General features: G+C 41.2%; 1 long non-coding RNA gene and 1 pseudogene across 1 annotated transcript in view; one reads left to right on the top strand and one right to left on the bottom strand.

The window, feature by feature from the left end:
- The window catches only part of LOC133082612 (uncharacterized), a 191,251-nt gene extending 182,531 nt beyond the window's left edge, over positions 1 to 8,720 (top strand). The window contains exon 3 of the long non-coding RNA XR_009698968.1: positions 8,569 to 8,720. This is a non-coding gene — a long non-coding RNA (uncharacterized LOC133082612). The remainder of the gene's footprint in view (positions 1 to 8,568) is intronic.
- Positions 5,618 to 8,453, bottom strand: LOC133082617 (small ribosomal subunit protein uS19-like; annotated as a pseudogene).
- Positions 8,721 to 12,617: the final 3,897 nt, after the last annotated feature.

Raw genomic sequence — 12,617 nt, 5'->3', positions numbered from 1 at the left:
CTCCTCTGTGAGATGTTCACAGAGAAAACTGGAGACTAGAGAACAGCCAGACGCCCAGCTGCAAAAGTGCTTCCTTTTGGAGAATTTGGAAGGCCAAGGGGAAAACATGAGTTATATGAAGATGTGAGATATGTTTGTGGGGGTGGGAGATGAAAGGTCTATGAAGAACAAGGAGACAGTATTAGGCTGCGGGAACATCAGGAAAACAAGACACGGTGGAGTCACAAGTGGGCGAAGAGAAAAAGAGAAGCGTGAAGAGGAAAGCACCAAGGGAAGAGGTGGGTGAGTAGAAGGAGGAGGTAATGATGAAACTTACCCACAGACTAAAGTTGTGAATATAAAGCCATTTTCATCATCAGTACAGGGGAACATTCTCTGCGGGGTCAGAGACAAAGTAGCATGTCCTTCACACACACAAATAAGCCTTGGATCACGGCAGGTCTCTACTTAGAAAGTTCTAGTTGGATATCTCCGTGTACACCTGGATGGGACTGTCAGGCAGGGCTGGAATGAGCTAAGAAGCAGAAGGGAACTGAAGACCACCAGGCCTGAAGCCTCAGCTCTGTTATGGGAGAGTTTTCTTTTCTTTTTTTTTTTTTAATTTTCATTTATTTATTTATTTTTGGCTGCGTTGGGTCTTCATTGCTACACATGGGCTTTCTCTAGTTGTGGAGAGCGGGGGCTACCCTTTGTTGCGGTGCGCGGGCTTCTCATTGCAGTGGCTTCTCTTGTTCTGGAGCACAGGCTGTAGGCACGCAGGCTTCAATAGTTGTGGCATGTGGGCTCAGTAGTTGTGGCTCACGGGCTCTAGAGCACAGGCTCAGTAGTTGTGGCACACGGGCTTAGTTACTCCACGGCATGTGGGATCTTCCCAGACCAGGGATCGAACCTGTGTCCCCTGCATTGGCAGGCAGATTCTTATCCACTGAGCCACCAGGGAAGCCCTGGCAGAGTTTTCTTGATCCCCATTGAAGAATTTTTGACAAGTCTCTAAAATATTGCTCCATTTTCCAAGAGTGTCTGGGAAATACTATAAGAAGAGCACTGTAACTAATCCATCTGATATGAGGCTCCAGAGAAACCTCAACAAATGTCCATTTGGGAGAGAATTGAAGATTAAAAACTATGCTCAGGGTCTTAATTAAACATTATGTTAATTTTATGAATTCTAGGTTTTAAATATGAAACCACTGGACTCATAATGATAACTGACTTGGGGAAACACTGTACTTTGCTTTCTATGAAGCAGGATGATTATCATATCCCCTCTTACCTTTACCTCCCCTGACCCCCAAATAGGCATGCTTGTTACATTGAGGAGACTTCTGGCATTTCTGCACAGCCTTATATGTAGGCAGATGAACTTTCAGAGCAGGCTTTGGAGGAGGAAATCTCATAAGCTTGGCCCATATATCATTACTAAAAATTGGACCTGGCGTTTATCACAATCATTTGTTCACTTTCTTCTTCCCTCCCTCCCTCCCCCCCTTGATTCCTTCCTCAAACCTACAGATTCAGAATCTCCAGTGGTGCATCCCACAGATTTGGATTTTGTAAACACTCCTGTAATCCTGTGCCATCAGCCCAGCACTGGTTTTGTGAACACCTTAGAGGTTTCAAAACAGGACCTGCTTTCTGTGTAGGTTGCTGAGTAATCATAGGTGATTTTAAGGGTGGGGGAAGAGCACTCCTGCCTCTCAGTATCTCACATATCTTTGGGTTGATTTTTAAAATGCATTTGGCAGTGGACAGGACCTTTCAATTCACATCAGGGTAAAGAAATTTCTTTCTTTTTTCTTTTAACATGTCTAAGGTGTAAATGATTCATACAAGATAATTTAATAAGAACAGGTGAGTGGGGGGAGAGTACAGTGATGGAGAAAGGGGGCATCATCTCCCAGAGGGAATGGGCAGATTTCGGTACACTCTTCACAGCCTTGGTAAGGGTTGAGCTTACTTGAAACCCAATAGTTTATTTATTTTTTTTATAAATTTCATAGTGATTACAGCTTTCCAGATTGGTCAGCTCTGATCATTTTTTTAAAAAAATTCATTTATTTATTTTTGGCTGTGTTGGGTCTTCGTTTCTGTGCGAGGGCTTTCTCTAGTTGCGGCAAGCGGGGGCCACTCTTCGTCGTGGTGCGCGGGCCTCTCACCATCGCGGCCTCTCTTGTTGCGGAGCACAGGCTCCAGATGCGCAGGCTCAGCAGTTGTGGCTCACAGGCCCAGTTGCTCCGCAGCATGTGGGATCTTCCCAGACCGGGGCTCGAACCCGTGTCCCCTGCATTGGCAGGCAGATTCTCAACCACTGCGCCACCAGGGAAGCCCCCCAATAGTTTATTTTTATTTTTATTTTTTTAATAAGATTATTTTATTTATTTGTTTGTTTGTTTATTTATTTATGGCCGCGTTGGGTCTTTGTTGCTGCGTGCAGGCTTTCTCTAGTTGCGGTGAGCGGGGGCTGCTCTTCGTGCGGTGCATGGGCTTCTCATTGAGGTGTCTTCTCTTGTTACGGAGCATGGGCTCTAGGCGCGCGGGCTTCAGTAGTTGTGGCTCGTGGGCTCTAGAGCGCAGGCTCAGTAGTTGTGCGCATGGGCTTAGTTGCTCCGCGGCATGTGGGATCTTCCCGGACCAGGGCTCGAACCCGTGTGCCCTGCATTGGCAGGCGGATGCTTAACCACTGCGCCACCAGGGAAGTCCCAGTTTATTTCTTTTTAAATAGAAGAGGTATGTTAGAATAAGCCTAAGGGACACATACTTGGAAAAGTTAACAGTAAGGACTTTGCTGTTAGGTGAGTTAAGTCCAACAATTTTCTAAGACCTTAACAGAAAGCCAGGAAAGCAAAATTCTTAAGATGTCCCTCTCCAAAATGACTATCTTGGATATGGCACAAATAATGCCCAGTGCACAACCGCAAGATGAATAAAAGATGAATTCATTGTAAAAGGCTTAGAGATGGATAGATGACATTTACATAATGATGTAAATTTGTACATAATGATGGAGAGTAGTTCATTTCTTTGAAAGCTGATAATGCCAGCACTCATGAAAGAAGTAGTTTCATGTTAATTTTGAGTTCTTCAAATTTGGACAGTTTTTTTCAAAGGAAAAAGACATACTTTCTACTCTTAGAAAGATCACAGAATTAGGCAGCAATCATGTTCCTTTTTTTCCCAAGATCTGGGTGCTTTTCATCATTGCCAAACCCTAAAATTGAAAATTCCATAAAATGAATTTTAATATTTCACTGCAAATTGTCATGCCATAGATGAATTCCAATTAGCCTTCTTTTTCTACTTTATAATTAGGAAATAGAGCTGAGGATGGGGGGAAGGGGGGCATAATTCTGGGCAGTGGCCAGGAAAAAAAGTGTAAAAAATTATATTGAGCACAGATTTACATAGTTTTACCATCTGTCTTCAATGACTTAGATCTAGTCTTGCTTCAGGAACTGGGACTGTGTCAGATAACTCTTAAAAGTTGTTTCCAGAGTTCTGGTTCTCTCTTAATCAGGTGCTTTACATAAGTAAACATTGAAAAATAATGGAGTAAGGAAGACTTGGGGAGGACTGGATAGCTGTCTTCAGATATGCAAAAGGCTGGCAAGTAGAAGAGGAAATACTTTGCCCTGGCTCTAGAAAGGTTTTAAGTTACACAAAAGGGTAGCTCTACTCAATCCAAGTAAGAAATAAGTAGAAAAGATTGTCGTGCTGATATTCAGCTCTATTTTCCTGGAATTCTATAAGCAGAGTCTGATGGTTGTCTGTCAGTGATATTGTAGAAAACTGCAGTGGGTGGGAGACTGAACTGGGGGACCTTTCAGGTTACTTCTGAACTAAAGCTGGAAGGGAAGGCAAGGGAATGTGGTATTATCTTAGGCTGGATTGCACCAGAAGTAGACTCTCAGGGAAGGATTTGAATGCAAGTGGTTTATTGAGGAGGTGATCCCAGGAAGTATCAGTAGGAGGGTAGGAATGTGAGTCTTACTCGGGACTTCTGGAACACATTTCAGAATTGTCCTACTCAAGGGGTAGTAAGCAGGGGCATCTATCCTCCATTTTCATCCCTCCTGGCTGGGCACTGCTCTCTGGGACATTAAATCCCCTGTACTCCTGGTCTGCCCTGTGCAGGTGGAAAATCATGGGTCCTTGCCGTGGAATGCCGTGGGCAAGCATGGAGTAGCTGACAAGTGCCAAAGGGATGTGACTGGGGCATGACAGAATCTGCTATAGTTGTAGAGCATTGGCTATGGAGTTAGGCTGATCTTGTTTTGGTGCTTACCTCTCCTTCTTATTAGCTGTATGACTTTAGACAACTTATGTAGCCTCTCTGGATCTATGCCTTATCAACAAGTCAGAGGTGACATAGATACCACACAGGGTGATTGTCGAAATTCAGTAAAATAACAAACTTAAAGCACTTAACAGAATGATCTAAAAAAGGTAGCTTTTGTTATGATAAGAATAAATCTTGCTTCTTAGATCTAAAATGAGCTCATTCCCAAAATAGTAAGATATTAAAATCTTACATGCTGCCAAAAGACTTTACAGGTAATACAAATGCTAAAGAAAGAAAATTTTAAACTACTATAGAATTTAGTCAGAAATTATTTTTCTTTCTTCATATAGCAACTAACAAGTATTTAATATTTATTGACTATCAGGTAAATATCTGGCACTACTAAATTCACAATGAGCATAAATGCCTATTTATTCAAGACTTGGCTTAAGCAGCATTTTCTCGCTGCGAAGAATAAAATTATTTTACAGCTAGACTGGGACACTGACTGACACTGACTCTTGGCCAAGATAAGGGCAGTGGGCTAACTAATGATGTGTAACATGCTATTTAAAGTTTGAAACTCCCCTGGCAGCACCTAGGACTGGTTTATTTTAATTTTTTTCTTCTAGCTTTATTGAGATATAATTGACATATAGCGTTGTATAAGTTTAAGATGTATAACATAATGATTTGATATATGTATATACTGTGAAATGATTACCACAATAAGTTTAGTTAATATCCATCACCTCACATAGTTACAGTTTTCTTTTCTTGTAGTAAGAACTTTTCAGATCTACTCTCTTAGCAGTTTTCAAATATGCAATACAGTATTTTTAACTATAGTCACCATGCTGTACATTACATCCCCAGAACAAATATATTTTATAAGTGAAAGTTTGTACTTTTTACCACCTTCACCCAGGCCTCCTTCCACCTCCCCAACTCCCCACCTCTGGCAACCACCAATCTGTTCTCTGTTTCTATGAGGTCAGTTTTATTAGATTCTATGTATAGGTGAGATGATACAGTATTTGTCTTTTTCTGTTTGACTTATTTTACTTAGCATAATGCCCTCATCCCTGCTGTTCCAAATGGCAAGATTTCCTTTTTTAATGGCTGAATAATATTCATACATATATATCTTAAGACATCTTTATCCATTAATGTGGATGGGCACTTAGGCGTTTTCTTGTCCTGTAAATAATGCTGCAGTGAACACAGGGGTGCAGATATCTTTTTGAGACAGTGATTTTATTTCCTTTGGATATATACCCAGAAGTGGAATTGCTGGATCATAAGGTAGTCCTATTTTTATTTATTTTTAAAAGTTATTTATTTTTTAGAGCAGTCTGTGCCTTTATTGGCCAAGCAGGCTTCTTGAAGGGGATGAAGCTGGAGAAGTGGGTGACCCTGATGTCTGAGCAGCTCGTGCTTCACAGGCTTGTAGGTGATTGAGAACTTGCCCATACAGTGGCCAATCATCCCAGGCTTGATTTCCACCTGGTTGAGGATCTTGCCCTTGTAGCCGCCCACTATTCTTGGGAACGATGATCATGTCCCACAGGTGCATCTTAACAACCTTAGGCTTCTCCATGGGTGGCGCCTTGTTCTTGGCCTTGCTCAGGCACTTAAGCAGCGAGTGCTGCTTCCTCCGCAGGCCGGATTCAGCCGCGGTTGCTGCCGGGCGCAGTACAACTGCATGAGCGGCTTGTAGGACTTGTCCAGCAGCTGGTTGAGGTCCACGCCTGAGGTAGGTGGACTTACAGAAGGTCTGCCTCTTTTGCTCCACTTCTGCCACCTTGTCAGTTATTGGAAAATGTTGGTAGTCCTATTTTTTAATTTTTTGAGGAACTTCTATACTGTTTTCCATAGCGCTGCATCAATTTAGATTTCTACCAACAGTGTGGAAGGGTTCCCATTCCTCCACTTCCTTGCCAACATTTGTTATCTCTTATCTTTTTGATAATAGCCAGTCTAATGTATGTGAGGTGATATCTCTTTGTGGTTTTAAATTGCATTTCTCTGATGATTAGTAATGTTGAGCACCTTTTCCTGTGCATGTTGGCCATCTGTATGTCTCCTTCGGAAAAATGTATATTTGGGTCCTTCACTCAATTTTTAATTGAATTATTTTGTTTTTGCTACTGAGTTATGTAAGTTCCTTATATATTTTGGATATTAACCCCTTATCACATGTGTGGTTTGCAAATATTTTCTCCCATTCTGTAAGTTGCCTTTTCATTTTGTTGATTGTTTCCTTAAGGAGCTTTTCCCCTGTGTTTTCTTCTAGGAGTTTTATGGTTTCCGGTCTTACATTTAAGTCTTTAATCTATTTCCAGTTAATTTTTGTGAGTGGTGTAAGGTAGGGATCTAGCTTCATTCTTTTGCATGTGAATATCCAATTTTCCCAGCATTAGTTATTGAAGAGACTGTCTTTCCTCCATTGAGTATTCTTGGCTCCCATGTCAAATATTGGTTATCTGCATATGCGAAGGTTTATTTCTGGGCTCTCAATTCTGTTCCATTGATATATATATATTTTTATGCCAGTAGTATACTATTTTGATTATTATAGCATTGTAATGTAGTTTGAAATCAAGAAGTGTGATTCCTCCAGCTTTGTTCTTCTTTCTCAGGATTGCTTTGGCTATTCAGAGTCTTTTGTTGTTCCAAATGAATTTTAGGATTGTTTTTTCTATTTCTGTAAAAAAAAAAAATGCCATTGGACTCTTGATAGGGATTGCATTCAATCTATAGATAGCTTTGCATAGTATGAACATTTTAACAATATGAATTATTCCAGTCCATGAAGACAGGATATCATCCCATTTGTGTTTTTTTCAATTTCCTTCATCAGTGTCTTAACGTTTGCAGTGAGGAGATCTTTCACCAACTTGGTTAGATTTATTCCTAAGTATTTTATTGTTTCTGATGCTATTGTAAATGGGATTGTTCTTTATTTCTTTTTCAGATAATTCATTTATTAGTGTAGAGAAGCACTAATGATTTTTGTACGTTGATTTTGTATCCTGCAATTTTACTCAATTTGTTGATTAAATCTAACAGTTTTTTGGCAGAATCTTTAAGACTTTATATATATAAAATCATGTCATCTGCAAATGGAGAAAATTTTACTTCTTCCTTTATGATTCTGATGCCTTTTATTGCTTTTTCTTGCTTGATTGCTCTGGCATAGGCATGGTGAGAGTGGGTACCCTTGTCTTATTCCTGATCTAGGGCCAGTTTATTGGTGCTTTACAGCTGGTGTAACCAGTTTAACAGTCCGGCTTGGTTATGTGACCAGAAGGTCATGGAAGAATCTGCTGGAACCTTTTAGGGAGCTCTCCCTAAACAAAGACTCATTGCACAAGTCTTTCACCTCCTTGGGTGAATAAGAAGGACCGTGGGGAGCTGTGCTTGGGAGGCTCTTGGGAGTCTTGTGAATATGTTCAATTATCTGGTCCTATTGTAGTCCTTGAGGGAGTACTAATCCTACCAGGTTATTTTTGGCTGTCTACCTATATGTCTTCCCCATAGATGTGAGAGTTTTTGAGAGCAAGAACCCTGTGTGCGTATTGTTTACTATTGTATCCTTCATACTGAAAACATTGCACAGAACACCATGAATAGGCAAAAATGTTTGTTGGATAAAATGAGTGAATGAAGTAGTAGTTGACATCATGGAAAAGGCTAGATGTTTATTAACTTAAGTACACAAATATTTATTTAATGCCTTTTATGTGCAAAATGTAATAATTGTTTTTTTTAATATTTTCTTTTTAAAAATTTGATATAAATTTTTATAGTAAGTATGGTTTATTTATAGTCTGTATTTAATAATTCCAATATATAAAGTCATTATAGTTCTACTTCTATCGTATATTGATCCTGCATGTTTTCTTTTCCCCTTGTGTGCCTTGTTGTCCTTGAGTATTTGCTGTTCGTTGTACCTGAAAATTACCTGTAAGAATAATTTAAGTCATAGGATGAAAGTAACTTCCTTCAGAAAGAACTTTTATCTGTTTCTACCAGATGCCTGAAGTTACTACTGGTCTAGGTTCACTTTAATCCAAGTTCAATTTTTAAGTTCCCTGGACCACAAAGATGACATGATTCCAGACTGAAAGACCACTTACCCTTCCTTGAGGGTGTAGCCCTTTGAGGTCATAGCTTTTTATGCAGACAGTATGCTAATAGACTTCCCATCTTCTATGGGCCTTGGGCTTTGTTCTCCATGCTCCTAATCCTGTGAGACCATCACAATAAACATTTTTATTTTACAGAAATATCCGAGAAATAATAGGGAAGATGGTGAAGGAGTAAGACGTGGAGATCACCTTCCTCCCCACAAATACATCAAAAATACATCTACATGTGGAACAACTCCTACAGAACACCTACTGAATGCTGGCAGAAGACCTCAGACTTCCCAAAAGGCAAGAAACTCCCCACATACCTGGGTAGGGCAAAAGAAAAAAGAAAAAACACAGACAAAAGAATAGGGACCGGACCCGCACCTCTGGGAGGGAGCTGTGAAGGAGGAAAAGTTTCCACGCACTAGGGAGCCCCTTCACTGGCGGGGACAGGGGGTGGGCAGTGGGGGAAGCTTTGGAGCCATGAAGGAGAGCGCAGCAACAGGGATGCAGAGGGCAAAGCGGAGAGATTCCCGCGCAGAGAATCGGTGCCGAACAGCACTCACCGACCTGAGAGGCTTGTCTGCTCTCCCACTGGGGGCTGGGAGCTGAGGCTCGGGCTTTGGAGGTCAGACCCCAGGGAGAGGACTCGGTTTGGCTGTGTGAAGACAGCGTGAAGGGGGCTGGTGTGCCAGCCAGGAGGGAGTCCGGGAAAAAGTCTGGACCTGTCAGAGAGGCAAAAGACCTTTGTTTTGGGGTGCATGAGGAGAGGGGATTCTTTCCCAGTGTGCCCACAGAAGGCAGAGCACTGCCTAAACGAGCTCCAGAGATGGGCGTGAGCCGCGGCTATCAGCTCAGACCCCAGAGATGGGCATGAACCACTAACGCTGCTGCCACTGCCACGAAGAATCCTGTGTGCAAGCACAGGTCACTATCCACACCCACCTGGGAGCCTGTGCACGACACCACTGCCAGGGTCCCGTGATCCAGGGACAGCTTCCCCGGGAGAACACAACGGCACACCTGAGGCTGTTGCAAAGTCACGCCAGCCTCTGCCACCTCAGGCTCACCCCTCATTCCAATTATGACTACCGTACCCCTCCCTCCCCCCAGCCTGAGTGAGCAAGAGAGCCTAATCAGCTGCTGTTTTAAGCCCCTCCTGTCTGGGTGGGTAAAAGACGCCTGAGGGTGGCCGACACACAGAGGCGGGGCCAAAACCAAAACTGAACCCCAGGAGCTGTGCAAACAAAGAAGAGAAAGGGAAATTTCTCCCTGCAACCTCAGGAGCAGCAGATTAAGTCCCCACAATCGACTTGATAAACCCTGCATCTGAAGATACCTGAATAGACAATGAATGTTCCCAAAATTGAAGCGGTGGACTTTGGGAACAACTGTAGACTTGGGGTTTGCTTTCTGTGTCTAATTTGTTTCTGGTTTTATGTTTATCTTAGTTTAGTATTTAGTGCTTATTATCATTGGTGGATTTGTTTATTGGTTTGGTTGCTCTCTTCCTTTTTTTTAATATATATATATTTTCTTTTGTCTCCTTTTTCTCTTTTTGTGAGTGTGTATGTGTATGCTTCTTTGTGTGATTTTGTCTGTATAAGTTTGCTTTTACCATTTGTCCTAGGGTTCTGTCTGTTCTTTTCCTTTCTTTCTTTCTTCCTTTTCTTCTCAGCTGTGTGGCTGGCAGGGTCTTGGTACTCCAGCCGGGTGTCGGGCCTGAGCCTCCGAGGTGGGAGGGCCGAGTCCAGGACATTGGACCACCAGAAACCTCCCGGCCCCATGTAATATCAATCGGCGAGAGCTCTCCCAGAGATCTTCGTCCCAACACTAAGACCCAGCTCCACCCAACGGCCAGCAAGCTCCAGTGCTGGACACCCCATGCCAAACAACTAGCAAGACAGGAACACAGCCCCACCCATTAGCAGAGAGGCTATCTAAAGTCATACTAAGTTCACAGACACTTCAAAACACACCAACAGACGTGGCCCTGCCCACCAGAAGGACAAGATCCAGCCTCATCCACCAGAACACAGGAACCAGTCCCCTCCATCAGGAAGCCTACACAAGCCACTGAACAAACCTCACCCACTGGGGGAAGACACCAAAAATAACGGGAACTACAAACCTGCAGCCTGTGAAAAGAAGACCCCAAACATAGTAAGTTAAACAAAATGAGAAGACAGAGAAATATGCAGCAGATGAAGGAGCAAGGTAAAAACCCACTGGACCAAACAAATGAAGAAGAAATAGGCAGTCCAGCTGAAAAAGAATTCAGAGTAATGATAGTAAAGATGATCCAAAATCTTGGAAATAGGATGGAAAAAATAAAAGTAACGTTTAACAAGGATCTAGAAGAACTAAACAGCAAACAATGATGAACAACACAATAAATGAAATTAAAAATACTCTAGAAGAAATCAATAGCAGAATAACTGAGGCAAAGAACAGATAAGTGACCTGAAAGATAAAATAGTGGAAATAACAGCCACAGAGCAGAATAAAGAAAAAAGAATGGAAAGAGTTGACGACAGTCTCAGAGACCTCTGGGACAGCATTAAATGCACCAACACTGGAATTCTAGGGGTCCCAGAAGAAGAAGAGAAAAAGAAAGGGTTTGAGAAAATAGTTGAAGAGATTACAGTTGAAAACTTCCATAACATGGGAAAGGAAATAGTCAATCAAGTCCGGGAAGCGCAGAGGTCCCAAACAGGATAAATCCAAGGAGAAACACACCAAGACACATATTAATCAAGCTATCAAAAATTAAATTCAAAGAAAAAATATTAAAAGCAGCAAGGGAAAACCAACAAATAACATACAAGGGAAATCCCATAAGGTTAACAGCTGACCTTTCAGCAGAAACTTTGCAAGCCAGAAGGGAGTGGCAGGACATATTTAAAGTGATGAAAGGGAAAAACATAAAACCTAGGTTACTCTACCCAGCAAGAATTTCATTCAGATTCGACGGAGAAATTAAAACCTTTACAGACAAGCAAAAGCTAAGAGAATTCAGCACCACCAAACCAGCTTTACAACAAATGCTAAAGAAACTCCGCTAGGCAGGAAACACAAGAGAAGGAAAAGACCTACAATAACAAACCCAAAACAATTAAGAAAATGGTAATAGGAACATACATATCGATATTACCTTAAATGTAAATGGATTAAATGCTCCAACCAAAAGACACAGACTGGCTGAATGGATAGCAAAACAAGACCCATATATATGCTGTCTACAAGAGACCCACTTCAGACCTAGGGACTCATACAGACTGAAAGTGAGGGGATGGGAAAAAATATTCCATGCAATTTGAAAAAGGTATTCCATGCTAATGGATATCAAAACAAAGCTGGAATAGCAATACTCTTATCAGACAAAATAGACTTTAAAGACTATTACAAGAGACAAGGAAGGACACTACATAATGATCAAGGGATCAATCCAAGAAGAAGATATAACACTTGTAAATATTTATGCACCCAACATAGGAGCACCTCAATACGTAAGGCAAATGCTAACAGCAAACAAAGGGGAAATCGACAGTAACACAATAATAGTAGGGGATTTTAACACCCCAAATTCACCAAAGGACAGATCATCCAAAATGAAAATAAATAAGGAAACACAAACTTTAAAAGACACATTAGACCAGATGGACTTAATTGATATTTATAGGACATTCCATCCAAAAACAACAGAATACAATTTCTTCTCAAGTGCTTATGGAACATTCTCCAGGATAGATCATACCTTGTGTCACAAATCAATCCTCGGTAAATTTAAGAAAATTGAAATCATATCAAGTATCTTTTCCAACCACAATGCTATGAGACTAGATATCAATTACAGGGAAAAAACTGTAAAAAATACAAACACATGGAGGCTAAGCAACACGCTACTAAATAACCAAGAGATCACTGAAGAAATCAAAGAGGAAATAAAAAAATACCTAGAAACAAATGACAATGAGAACACGATGACCCAAAACCTATGGGATGCAGTAAAAGCAGTTCTAAGAGGGAAGTTTATAGCTATACAATCCTGCCTCAAGAAACAAGAAAAATCTCAAATAAACAACCTAAGCTTACACCTAAAGCAATTAGAGTAAGAAGAACAAAAAAACCCCAAAGTTAGCAGAAGGAAAGAAATCATAAAGATCAGGTCAGAAATAAATGAAAAGAAATGAAGGAAA

The sequence above is a fragment of the Eubalaena glacialis genome, chromosome X (assembly GCF_028564815.1).
Source record: "Eubalaena glacialis isolate mEubGla1 chromosome X, mEubGla1.1.hap2.+ XY, whole genome shotgun sequence".
NCBI lineage: Eukaryota > Metazoa > Chordata > Mammalia > Artiodactyla > Balaenidae > Eubalaena > Eubalaena glacialis.
The sequence above is the reverse complement of the archived record's forward strand: the minus strand, read 5'-3'. Positions and strand labels throughout refer to the sequence as shown.